The sequence below is a fragment of the Mustela putorius genome, unplaced genomic scaffold (genome assembly GCF_011764305.1).
Source record: "Mustela putorius furo isolate JIRA1106 unplaced genomic scaffold, ASM1176430v1.1 tig00000095_pilon_pilon_pilon, whole genome shotgun sequence".
Lineage (NCBI taxonomy): Eukaryota > Metazoa > Chordata > Mammalia > Carnivora > Mustelidae > Mustela > Mustela putorius.
The window spans coordinates 32,640,817-32,653,050 of NW_025421280.1; the positions used below are offsets into that span (position 1 = coordinate 32,640,817).

The 12,234-nt window shown below is 41.0% G+C and overlaps 1 protein-coding gene and 1 pseudogene across 1 annotated transcript in view; both read left to right on the plus strand.

Annotated features, from left to right (window-relative positions):
• Window positions 1-12,234, plus strand: part of LOC101687107 (zinc finger protein 709) — an 88,092-nt gene that overhangs the window by 16,436 nt on the left and 59,422 nt on the right. The window lies entirely within an intron of this gene.
• LOC123394464 lies at window positions 5,358-5,536 on the plus strand (annotated as a pseudogene).

Genomic DNA, 12,234 nt, shown 5'->3' on the forward strand with positions numbered 1-12,234 from the left:
CAAGCCAAGCAGACATGGTTCCTGTGATGAGGTGGGGTGTGTGAATGTCTGTGAGGCCAGTTAGCCAACAAGGGTCAATCTCCAGTGTAACAGGCGCTCTAGTGGGTACTGCAGTGAGTGACAGGGAGCAAACATCCTTGTCTCCTTAAGGTTGACATTCTAGAAGACCAGAACTACAAGTAAGATACCTAATGTATCTTAGGTGGTAGTCCTAAGGAGGGAGAGAAAACTTCAGGGGAATCCAGAGGGCCTGGGCTGGCCATTTCTGGGCCATTATCTCTGGGGTCTGTGAATTTGGGTATTTGTGTGTGTCCCCACAAATGTGTCATGACCGTCTCCAATTCCCTATGTTAGCCTGGGAAGGTGCGCATGTCTGTTCTCTGGAACATTTTTTAGTCTTGCCTAATTGCCCTAATTGTACCCCTTCCATTACCACATCGAAATGAACTGGTGAGAGCAAACTTTTTTTGTCTTTTTTTCCGATCTTAGAAAGCTTTTATTTTTTCACCATCAAGTATTTGTTAGCTCTGGGTTTTTCCTTGATTACGGATTTCATGCGGACGTAGCTTTTTGAGGTAGTTTATCACAGCTAATTGAGTGTTTTCCTTGTGAGGGTGTGTTGAACTTTGTCAACTGCTTGTTTGTATTTATTGAGATGATTCTCCAGTTTTTGACATTTATTCTATGAACGGTCCATTACATTAATTCCTTTTCAGATGTAAAACCAACATTGTTTCCATTCCATGGTTTGAATCCCAAGTAGTCATGATGTTTAGGTCATTTTATATATTGCTGGGATCAGCTGGTTAGTATTTCATTGTGGCTTTTTTCATGCACAGCCAAAGGAAGTATTTGTGTACTGTATTATAATGTTGTGTATAGTATAAAATCATCCAATATGGTATGGCATATACTTTACAGACTATTATCAGCCATAATGGGTATCATTACCATGTCTTTCCACAGAATTATTTAAATAAGCCATTCACATACCCCCATGGCATATAGGAGAACCTCACCAATTTGATTCTGCAAAGCCCACCTCCCTTTGCCCTCGGTTTTCTCCGCTCCAGAGTGGAACTGAAGTGTCAATATATGTTTCCAAAAATTGAAGTAATTTATTAGCCTGAGATTGAAACGAGTCTGTCCAGTTTGATTTTTATTATTTGTGCCAAGATATATGGGATCCTCTTTTGTATTTGAGTCATTATGAGGCACGATTATTCTAGAGTGCTTTATACCAAAGGGGTGACCTTGGATAAGGAGTTCTCCCAGACAACTAGATCATTGGCAATCCTAAAGGTCTGTAAAAATGTGGAGATAAAGTAGACTGTTGGCCAGGACCTCCTCCAGCATGATTTTCTGGAGTATGATTCATCCTGCTGCCAGTGGGTCCTGTCTTTGATCAGGGGTGGCCTAGTTAAGGACAGAGAGCAGCAGCTCTCCCATGTTCTCCATCACATGTGCTGGTGATATGCTACCATGGATATTACAACAGGTGCAAGATATATTCTTAATAGCAGAGCAAAGCTTATTTCAAAATGTAAAGGACATTACCTTTGCAAATCAAAGAGAAGAAAAATGCGGACTTTAAATTGCTTCTTTTTACATAACCTCGGAAAAGATAAGAAACAAATTATGTTGTTATCTATAGGAGCATGGGGAGACTACATGTCAATGCCAGAAGACATGCCACAAGAGTGTCTTCAGGTGCATTTCTACAGCTCAGTTTTTGAACTTGATAATCATAATAAACAATTCATGATAAGAAATTTGTCTTACCCATATATTTCTTTACATTATACAAATTGATTTATAGATCACTTACAGTTATATTTATTGATCACATCAATATAGATAAAAAGAGAAAAGATTCAAATTCATACAATCAGGAAGAGGGACATTGCTACCGACATTACGGAGATAAAAGGATGGTGAAAGGAATTAATGAGAAATTGTCTAGAAACAAACTAGATAATTCAGATGAAATGGAAAAATTCCTTAAAACAACAAACTACTGAAACTACCTCAAGAATAAATGGGAAGGGGCACCTGGGGAGCTGAGATGGTTGAGCATCTGCCTTCCGCTCAAGTCTTGATCTCCAAGTTTTGGGATCGAGCCCCATGTTGGGCTCCTGGCTTGCCCGGAAGTCTGCTTCTCCCTCTCCTTTTGTCTCTCCCCCTGCTTGTGCTTGCTTTGTCTCTCTCTCTCTCTCTCTCTCAAAGGAATGAATAAAATCTTTTAAAAAAAAAGTGGGAAATCTGAACACCTCTATAACAAGTAAGGAGGTTGGTTTAATTTAATACCAATCCTTCACAACTCTTTTAAAAATTTAAGTGAAGTGGTGCCTGGGTGGGTCAGTTTGTTAAACGTCTGCATTTGGCATAGGTCATGATCTTAGGGTCCTAGGATAGAGCCCCACATTGGGCTTTCCTGCTCAGTGGGGAGCCTGCTTCTCCCTTTCCCTCTGACCCTCTCCCCTGCTCATGCTCTTGTTCTCCCTCTCTCTCAAAGAAATAAATAAAAAATCTTAAAAAATAATACAGAATATGGAAACAACCTAAGTGTCCTTCAATAGGTGAATGGGTAAAGATGTGGTATATATACATGATGAAATAATACTCAGCCACAATAAAAGAATGAAATCTTGCCATTCATGACAACATGGATGGACACAGAGAACAGTATCCTAAGTGAAATATGTCAGACAGAAAAAGACAAATCCCAGGGGTGCCTGGGTGGCTCAGTGGGTTAAGCCTCTGCCTTTGGCTTGCGTCATGATCTCAGGGTCCTGGGATCAAGCCCCGCATCAGGCTCTCTGCTCAGCAGGGAGCTTCCCCCTCGCTCTTTGCCTGCCTCTTTGCGTACTTATGGTCTCTCTCTCTGTCAAATAAATAAATAAAACCTTAAAAAAAGGAAAAAGACAAATCCCATAGGATTTCACTTCTATGTGGAATGTAAAAAAAAAAAAAAAAAGAACAGACTTTTTTCTTGGTTGAGAAACAGACTCATAAAGAATAAACCAGTGGTTGCCAGAATGGAGGTTGTTGAGGGAACAGGTGGACTAAATGAAGAGGATTAAGAGCTACAAACTTTCAGTTGCAGAATGAGTAAATCAGTGGGATGAAAAGCACAGCGGTAGGAAATTAAGTCAATAACTTGTTATGGTAACACATGGTAACTACACCTTTCTGGATGAGCATTTTGTAATGTATATAATTGTTGCATCACTGTGTTGTACACCTGAAATTATATGGAAGCCATACTTCAATTTAAAAAATTGTACAAGGGGCGCATGGGTGGCTCAGTGGGTTAAAGCCTCTGCCTTTGGCTCAGGTCCTGATCCCAGGGTCCTGGGATCGAGCCTCGGGCTCTCTGCTCAGCGGGGAGACTCCTTCCCCCTCTCTCTCTGCCTGCCTCTCTGCCTACTTGTGATTTCCCTCTCTGTCAAATAAATAAATAAAATCTTTTTAAAAATCTTAAAAAAATAAAATAAAAATAAATAAAAAATTGTACAAGTACAGGTGCACATGGCTGGCTCAGTTGGTAGAGCATGGGACTCTTGATCTCGGGGTCATGAGTTCAAACCCCATGTTGGATGTGGAGCCTCCTTAAAAGAAAAAAAAAAAAGAAAAAACTGGGCATGTACAAAAATAGATATAAAGGAAAGAACATGTCACATTTACTTTGTGAATGTACAAACCCAATCCAGCATTATATATGAAAATTCTACAACATGACCAAGTGGTGTTTATTCCAAAGATGAAAACTTGGGTTAGTATCTGAAAATCCATTATTGTCATAATGAAGGATACCAACAGAGTAAAAATGGCAAGATTTTCTCAATAGCCTCAGAGAAAATAGGCAAAATCCAATATGCTTTTTAAGTTAAAGCATTTGGCATACTAGAAAAGAAGGAAATGAAATAATATCATTATGAGCATCTATGGGAAAATCCAAACCAATATTATTTTTAGTAATGAAGGACTGGATACTTCCCCCTGAAAGTAAGGAACAAAAGAATATCTGCATTTTTAAAAATATTTTTTAAAAGATTTTATTTATTTATTTGACAGAGAGAGAGTGATCACAAGTAGACAGAGAGGCAGGCAGAGAAGGGGGGAAGCAGGCTCTCTGCTGAGCAAGGCTGGATCCCAGGACCCTAAGACTAGGACCTAAGCCGAACTCACTGAGCCACCCAGGCACCCCATGAAGTTTCTGTGTTTCTATTTTTTTTTTTTTTAAGATTTTATTTATTTGACAGACAGAGATCACAAGTAGGCAGAGAGGCAGGCAGAGAGTGAGAGAGGGAAGCAGGCTCCCTGCTGAGCAGAGAGCCCGATTCGGGACTCGATCCCAGGACCCCGAGATCATGACCTGAGCCGAAGGCAGCGGCTTAACCCACTGAGCCACCCAGGCGCCCCAGTTTCTGTGTTTCTAAACCAGGCTCAGAGTTCTGTTGAGTGGCCCCATGGCTATTAAACGAAGCCCTTGACCCCTAGAGAACACAGCGTCCTCTTGTTCAGTGAGGTCTGGCCTGGACCACTGTTGTCCATCTCATAACTGAATGCACACGCAAGTGCCCTTGTGTTCTGAAGAAGCTGACACTATGGACAATGAAGTCAGCCAGGCTAGGAAATGTTCTGTTTGAAAGCAATTGTCCTCAGGCGCCTGTCTGGCTTAGTGGGTAGGCAATGCAACTCTTGATCTCCGGGTTTTAAGTTCAAGTTCCACACTGGGTGTAGAGATTACTTAAAAATAAAGTCTTAAGCGTGTCTGGGTAGCTCAGTGGGTTAAAGCCTCTGCCTTCGGCTCAGGTCATGATCCCAGGGTCCTGGGATGGAGCCCGGCATTGGGCTCTCTGCTCAGTGGGGAGCCTGCTTCCCTTCCTCTCTCTCTGCCTGCCTCTCTGCCTGCTTGTGATCTCTGTCAAATAAATAAATAAAATCTTTAAATAAATAAAAAATAAAGTCTTAAAAAAAGGGAAACAAAACAGAATATTTGGGGCATATTTTAAAATGTTGTCTTTATTTCTTCTTTTCCTAGTTTTGGAGAGAGTGGTTTGCCTGTGACCACAGTGTTCTTCTGGATCCAAGAAGAGTTGTTCAGAAAAAAAATTTTTCCTACAAGGTCCAGAATGGCAGCTTCCATGTTCCTTATACCAGATGAGAAAATGGAACTCTCTGGCTCCAGGTTTGTTTGTTTGTTTGTTTTTAATTTGAGAGGGAGAGAGCACAGGCATGAATACACATGAGCCAAGGACAGGCAAAGGGTGGGGGAGAAAGAGAAAATCTTTTTTTTTTTTTGGTCTTAAACTATTTTGCTTTTATTAATTTTTTACTTTCTCAGCAATTGAATCGCTTCTCGGCCTTTTGGCTAAGATCAAGTGTACTTTCTCAGCAATTGAAAGAGAAAATGCTTTATGCACCATTCAAATTAACTACTCACCAATATTTTAGCCTATTTAATTTTTTAATTTTTAAAATTAACATATGATGTATTATTAGCCCCAGGGGTACAGGTCTGTGAATCGCCAGGTTTACACACTTCACAGCACTCACCATAGCACGTACCCTCCCCAATGTCCATAACCCAACCCCCCTCTCCCTACCCACCCCCAGCAACCCTCAGTTTGTTTTGTGAGATTAGGGTCTCTTATGGTTTGTCTCCCTCCCAGTCCCATCTTGTTTCATTTATTCCTTTCCTAACCCCTAAACACCCCACATTGCCTATCAACTTCCTCATATCAAGGAGATCATATGATAATTGTCTTTTGAGAGACAATTAAGACAATTAAGCAGGTTCCACACTCAGCACAGAGTCCCATGCCGGGTGCGACTGAGCTACCCAGGTACCCAATCAGTTACTGTTTGTTTGTTTGTTTGTTTTAAGATTTTATTCATTTATTTAACAGACAGAGATCACAAGTAGGTGGAGAGGCAGGCAGAGAGAGAGCGGGAAGCAGTCCTCCCCCTGCCCTGAGCAGAGAGCCCGACTTGGGGCTTGATCCCAGGACCCTGGGATCATGACCTGAGCCGAAGGCAGAGGCTTTAACCCATTGAGCCACCCAGGTTCCCCGAAAAAGAGACATTTTTAACAAATGATAAAGCTTGGTTTAAAAGGCAGAAATAAGAGTTTGAAGGCGGATTCACAATGGCATGTGAGACAGTGGGTGCAGAGTCTGCTTAGGATCCTCTTCCTCTCCTTTTGCCCCTCCCCCCCACACGCTCTCTCTCTTTAAAATAAATAAATAAATCTTTTAAAAAATTAAAACACTAAGAATGAATACAATCTGTGTTCTGTGACAACAATGAAATGAAATTAAAAATCAATAACTTGGGGCACCTGGGTGGTACGGTTGGTTGTCACCAACTCCTGGTTTCAGCTCAGATGGCTCAGGTCATGATCCCAGGGTCCTGGGATCAAGCCCCACTTCAGGCTCCCTGCTCAGTGGGGAGCCTGCTTTTCCCTCTCTGACTGCCTGCCACTCCCCCTGCTTGTGTTCTCTCTTATTCTGTCAAATAAATAAAATCTTTTTAAAAAGGAGCATTTATAGCTGTAACTGCCTATACTAGCAAAGAAGAAATATCTCAAATCAATAATATAACCTTTCACCTTAACACACTTGTAAGGATGAGCAACCAAGCCAAAGCAATGAGATTAGGAAAATAATAAAGATTAGAGCAGGAATTAGTGGAAGAATAGAAATACCATAGAGAAGGGGCGCCTGGGTGGCTCAGTTGGTTAGGTGTCTGCCTTCAGCTCAGGTCATGATCCCGGGGTCCTGGGATCGAGCCCCAAATCAGGCTTCCTGATCAGCAGGTTGCTTGCTTCTCCCTCTCCTTCTGACGCTCCTCACTGCTTCTGTGTGTGCATGCTCTCACTCTCTCAAATAAATAAATAAGTTTTAAAAAAAAGAAATACCATAGAGAAAATTTGTGAATCCAAAAGTAGGTACTATGAACAGATAAATAAAATTGGCAAATCTTTAGCTGGGATGAACTAGGGGAAAGAGGGAAGACTTAAATTCCTACAGTTAGATCAAAGGGACTATTACCACCAATTTTACAGCAATAAAAAGGATTGTAAAAGAATTCAATGAACAGCAGAATACCAGTAAATTAGTTAACTTAGATGAAATGGACAAATCCCTAAAAACACACAAACAACTGAAATTAGCTTAAGAAAAAAATAGAAAATTTGACTAGAACTATAACAAGTGTTGTGGTTGAATTATTAACCAGAAAATCATCCAAAAAAAGAGAAAAGTATAATACAGACAGCTTCATTACAAAATTTTTCCAAACATTCAACAATTTTATATTATTATCCATGAACTCTGTCAAAACACACAATCAACACAACATTTAAATTCATTCTATGGGACCACTATAACTTTGATTCCAAAACCAAATAAAAGCATTACAAAAAATTAAGAGACCAGTTTGTCTTGTGGAAATGAATGCAAATATAAAAACAATATTAGGAACCCTAATCCAGCAGCGTCTAAAAACATATATACACCATGACTCCGTTTCATTTATTCTAGCAATATTGGGTTAACATCTGAAAATAAATGTAATACACTGTGTTAATAGTGTAATAAGCAAAATGTCATGATCATCTCAGTAGACTTACAGGAAGTATTTGACAAAATCCAACACCCTCTCATAATAAAAACTCTCAGCAAGGGGGGCCTGGGTGGCTCAGTCACTTAAGTGTCTGCCTTTGACTCAGGTCATGACCCCATGGTCCTGGGATTGAGTCCCACCTCAGGTTCTCTACTCTGTGGGGAGTCTATTTCTCCCTCTGCCTACCATTCCCCTGCTTGTGCTCCCTCTCTCTCTCTCTCTCTCTGTCAAACAAAGAAATAAATAAAATCTTAAAAAAACCAAACTCAGCAAACTAGGTATTTTTTAAAAGTTTTATTTATTTACTTTTTTGTAATCTCTACACCCAACATGGGGCTTGAACCCACAACCCCAAGGTCAAGAGTTGCATGCTTTTCTGACTGAGCCAGCCAGGCATCCCTCAGTAAAACTTGTATTGATGGAGATTTCCTTAACATGAAAATTAACACCTATAAAAAAAAACCTCAGCTAATATTGTATTTCATGGTGAAAGACTGGTTTCCCCTGAATATCAGGAAGAAAACAAAGATGTCTGCTCTTAGCATTTCTATCTGACAATGTCCTGAAAGTTTCAGCCAGTACAATATGCAATAAAAGGAAATAATATAAGCCCAGATTGGATAGGAAAAACTATCTTTACTTACAGATGACTTATCTTGTATAAGTAAACCAAGGAATCCACTTAAAAAAACCCCAACAGCTTGGGGAACTTGGGTGGCTCACTCAGTAAGGCATCTGCCTTCAGCCCAGGTCATGATCCTGGGGTCCTGGTATCAAGCCCCACATTGGGGTCCCTGCTCAGTGGGGAGCCGGTTTCTCCCTCTCACTCTGCCTGCCTGCTTGTGCTCTCTCTCTCTCTGTGTCAAATAAACAAATAAAATGTTTTTTTAAATGCAGCACCTATTAGAGTTGATAATCAAGTTTGGCAAAGCTGTAGGATATGGGATTGATACATAAAAATGAATTGATTTCTACACACTTACAATGAATTATCTGAAAATGAAATTAATAAAACAAACACATTTATAATGACACTGAAAAGAGCAGTTAGGAGTACATTTAACAAAGAAAAACCAAACAACAACTCTGAAATCTTTAAAACATTGTTGAGGAAAATGAATAAAGATCTAAACATATGACATAACTTCCCATGTCTATACATCAGAATATTTAATATTTTTGAGATGGCAGTAGTCCCCCAAATGATCTACAGATTTAATGCAGTCCCTATGAGAACTTCAGCTGAGCTCTTTAGAGAAATTGGCATGCTGTTTCCAAAATTTGTATGGATTTTCAAGGCATCCAGACTAGCCAAAACAATCTTGAAAATGGAAAATCAAGTAAGAGAATTCACATTTCTTTATTTCAAAGCTTTTTATTAAGCAATGGTAATGAAGGTAATGTGGTACTGACACAAGGATAGAGGTATAGATCATTGGAATAGAATTGAGATTTCATAAATAAACCCATACATCTATGGTCAACTGATATTCAAAAGCACTGAAAATGAGGAAAGAATATTCTTTTTAAAAATTGGTGCAGGGGAGGGGGGAGCTGAGATGGAGGTATAGTAGGAGAACCCTACACTTGCCTTGTCCCTTGAACCGAGCTAGGTAACTATTAAATCATTCTGAATACAAACTGTACAGCTAGAGAGCAAGGAGAGGCCACATCAAGGAAGGTAAGAACTGTGTGGAGACATGGTTTGGGGGAGAAACAGATTGTTGGTGTTTCAGAAGGGAGGGAGCCCTGGTTGCAAAGAAAGGAGAGAAAGAGTGGAACACACGGGGATGTGCCCAGGGAGAATATGGCCCCAACATTTCCATTGGCTCAAAAAATGAGAGGGGCTGACTTTCATGAGTCTTTGCAACGAGTGGGGCTCAATGACTGGAGTTTTAGAGGTCAGAAGGCTTGGCTGGGATGGAACCCGGAGGGCGCTGCCCTACTGCATGAGAGAAAGCATAAACAACCTCAGGACCAACAGCCTGATCTGAGGATCACCTAAGGTGCATGGAGAGAAACTGTTCACTCTTTCTGGAGTGCATCTGCGAGAGGTGGCATTTGCAGAGTCGCCTCCTTGGGAACAAAAGAGCAGGAGGATACCATTTCCCTCCTGCCCCTCAGCATAGGTGCAGAGACACCTGCTGAGGGTGGTTAACCCAGATGCTGGCTGTTTAGCCAGCTTGCTCCAAATCCCATGCCCCTGTGCTCTGGCATAGTCCCCTTCTGGGACAAACCTGCATCAGTCCCAGCATAGCAAGACCCTCCCCCAAACACCAGTATAGGTCCCCCCTACACCAAGTCCCTGAAGTTTGGGGTTTTTAAAACTCCACAGGCTTGGCTGGATAGAGCCCAAAGTACACTGCACTGCTCTAGGCAGGCAAGCAATCCAGAGAGAGACAGCATGAAAACAGTGATCTGAAAAATGCCTGGTATGCATAAAAGGAAATTATTCACTCTTCTAGGAGTGGTACCCTCAGAGCAGCAAGTATGGAGTCCCCTCTCCAGGGACAAACGAACTGGCTGATGCCATTTTGCTCCCCTGCCCCTCAGAATAAACCAACTTCAACATAAAGCTTAGCACCAACACTGGTTACCTAGCCTCATTACCAACTCCTGCCTCTCTGAGCTCTGCTGGTACTGCTTTTCTCAGGCAAGTGTGCCCAAGGACCAGCACAGTGGGCCCTTTCCCCAGAAGATCAGCAGAAATCCCCACTTGCACTATGTCTACTGACCATAGAGTTCTGCCAGTCTTCAGTTCTACTAGAGGTACCACTAGAATACCTCATTTAACAAGCAGACTAGAACCCACCTAATTAAAACTCACCACGCTCTGCCCAAGGTCCAAACACTGCCCACTGCAGGCAAGGAGAACCTCTGTAGAGGACTGACCTGAGGGACAGAGCAGCCAAAACACAGCCACAGAGTGCATGCAGGAAACAACAGAGACAATCCCTGAAGTGCCAGACGTTGGACACTATATGTCCTCTTCTTCATAAAGCCATTACTCTCAGGAGCAGGAAACATAACATGATTTTCTAACACAGAAAAGACAGAAACCTAGATGAAAATGCCAAGGCAGAGGAATTCATCCCAAAAGAAAGACCAAGAAAAGATCATGGGCAGAGATCTAGTCAAAACAGATATAAGTAGGGGCACCTTGGTGGCTCAGTCAGTTACACATCTGACTTTGGCTTCATGTCATGATCCCAGGGTCCTGGGATCCAGCCCTGAGTTGGGCTCCCTGCTCAGCGGAAAGTCGGCTTCTCTCTCTACCTCTGTCCCTCCCCCTCACTTGTGCTCTCTCTCTCTCTCAAATAAATTTTAAAAATCTTTTTTTTTAAAAAAACCCAGATATAAGTAATACGCCTGATGGAGAATTTAAAATGATATCATAAGGATACTACTCCCTGGGCTTGAGAACTGCATGGAAGACATCAGGGAGACCCTTACCACTGAGATAAAAGAGTTAAAAAATAATCAGGCAGAAATGAAAAATGCAGTAACAGATTTGAAACTGACTGGATGTAATGACCACAAGGGTGTAAGAAGCAGAGGAATGAATAAGTGATACAGAAGATAGAATAATGGAAAATAATGAAGCTGATAAAGGAGAGAAAAAAGAATTATCAATCATGAGAGTTAGGGACTCCATCAAATGTCATAACATTCATATCATAGGCATCCTAGAAGAAGAAGAGAAAGAAAAGAGAACAGAGGTTTATTTGAGGAAATAATAGCTAAAAATTTCCCTAATCTGGGGAAGGAAAAAGACATCCAAATCCAGGAGGCACAGAGAACTCCCATCAAAATCAGCAAAAGCAGGCCAACATCAAGACATATTGTAGCTAAATTTGGGGTGCCTGGGTGGCTCAGTGGGTTAAGCCTCTGTCTTCAGCTCAAGTCATGGTCTCAGGTGCTGAGATCAAGTCCTGCATCAGGCTCTCTGCTCACTGGGGGCCTGCTTCCTCCCCTCTCTCTGCCTGTCTCTCTGCCTCCTTGTGATCTCTCTCTCTCTCTGTGTCAAATGAATAAATAAAATCTTAAAAAAATACATATTGTAGTTAAAATTTGCAAAATATAGTGATAAAAAAATCTTAAAAGCAGTAAGACAAAAGAAGTCCCTAAATTACAAGGGAAGACCCATAGGGCTAGCTGCAGATCTCTCCTTAGAAATTTGGCAAATGAGAAGTGAGTGGCATGACATATTCAATGGGCTGAATGGGAAAAATCTGCAGCCAAGAATACTCAGTTCAGGAAGGCTATAATTCAAAATAGAAGAAGAGATAAAGAGTTTCCTAGACAGACAAAAACTAGAGTTTGTGACCACTAAACTGGCCATGCAAGAAATATTAAAGGGGATTCTTTGAGTGGGAAAGAAAGACCAAAAGTGACAAAGACTAGGAAAGAACAGAGAAAATCTCCAGAAACAATGACAGAACAAGTAATAAAATGGCACTAAATAATATCCATCAATAATTACATTGAATATAGGTGGACTAAATGCTCCAATCAAAAGACAAATGGTGTTAGAATGGGTAAAAACACAAGACCCATCTATATGTTGCCTACAAGAGACTGATTTTAGACCTAAAGACGCCT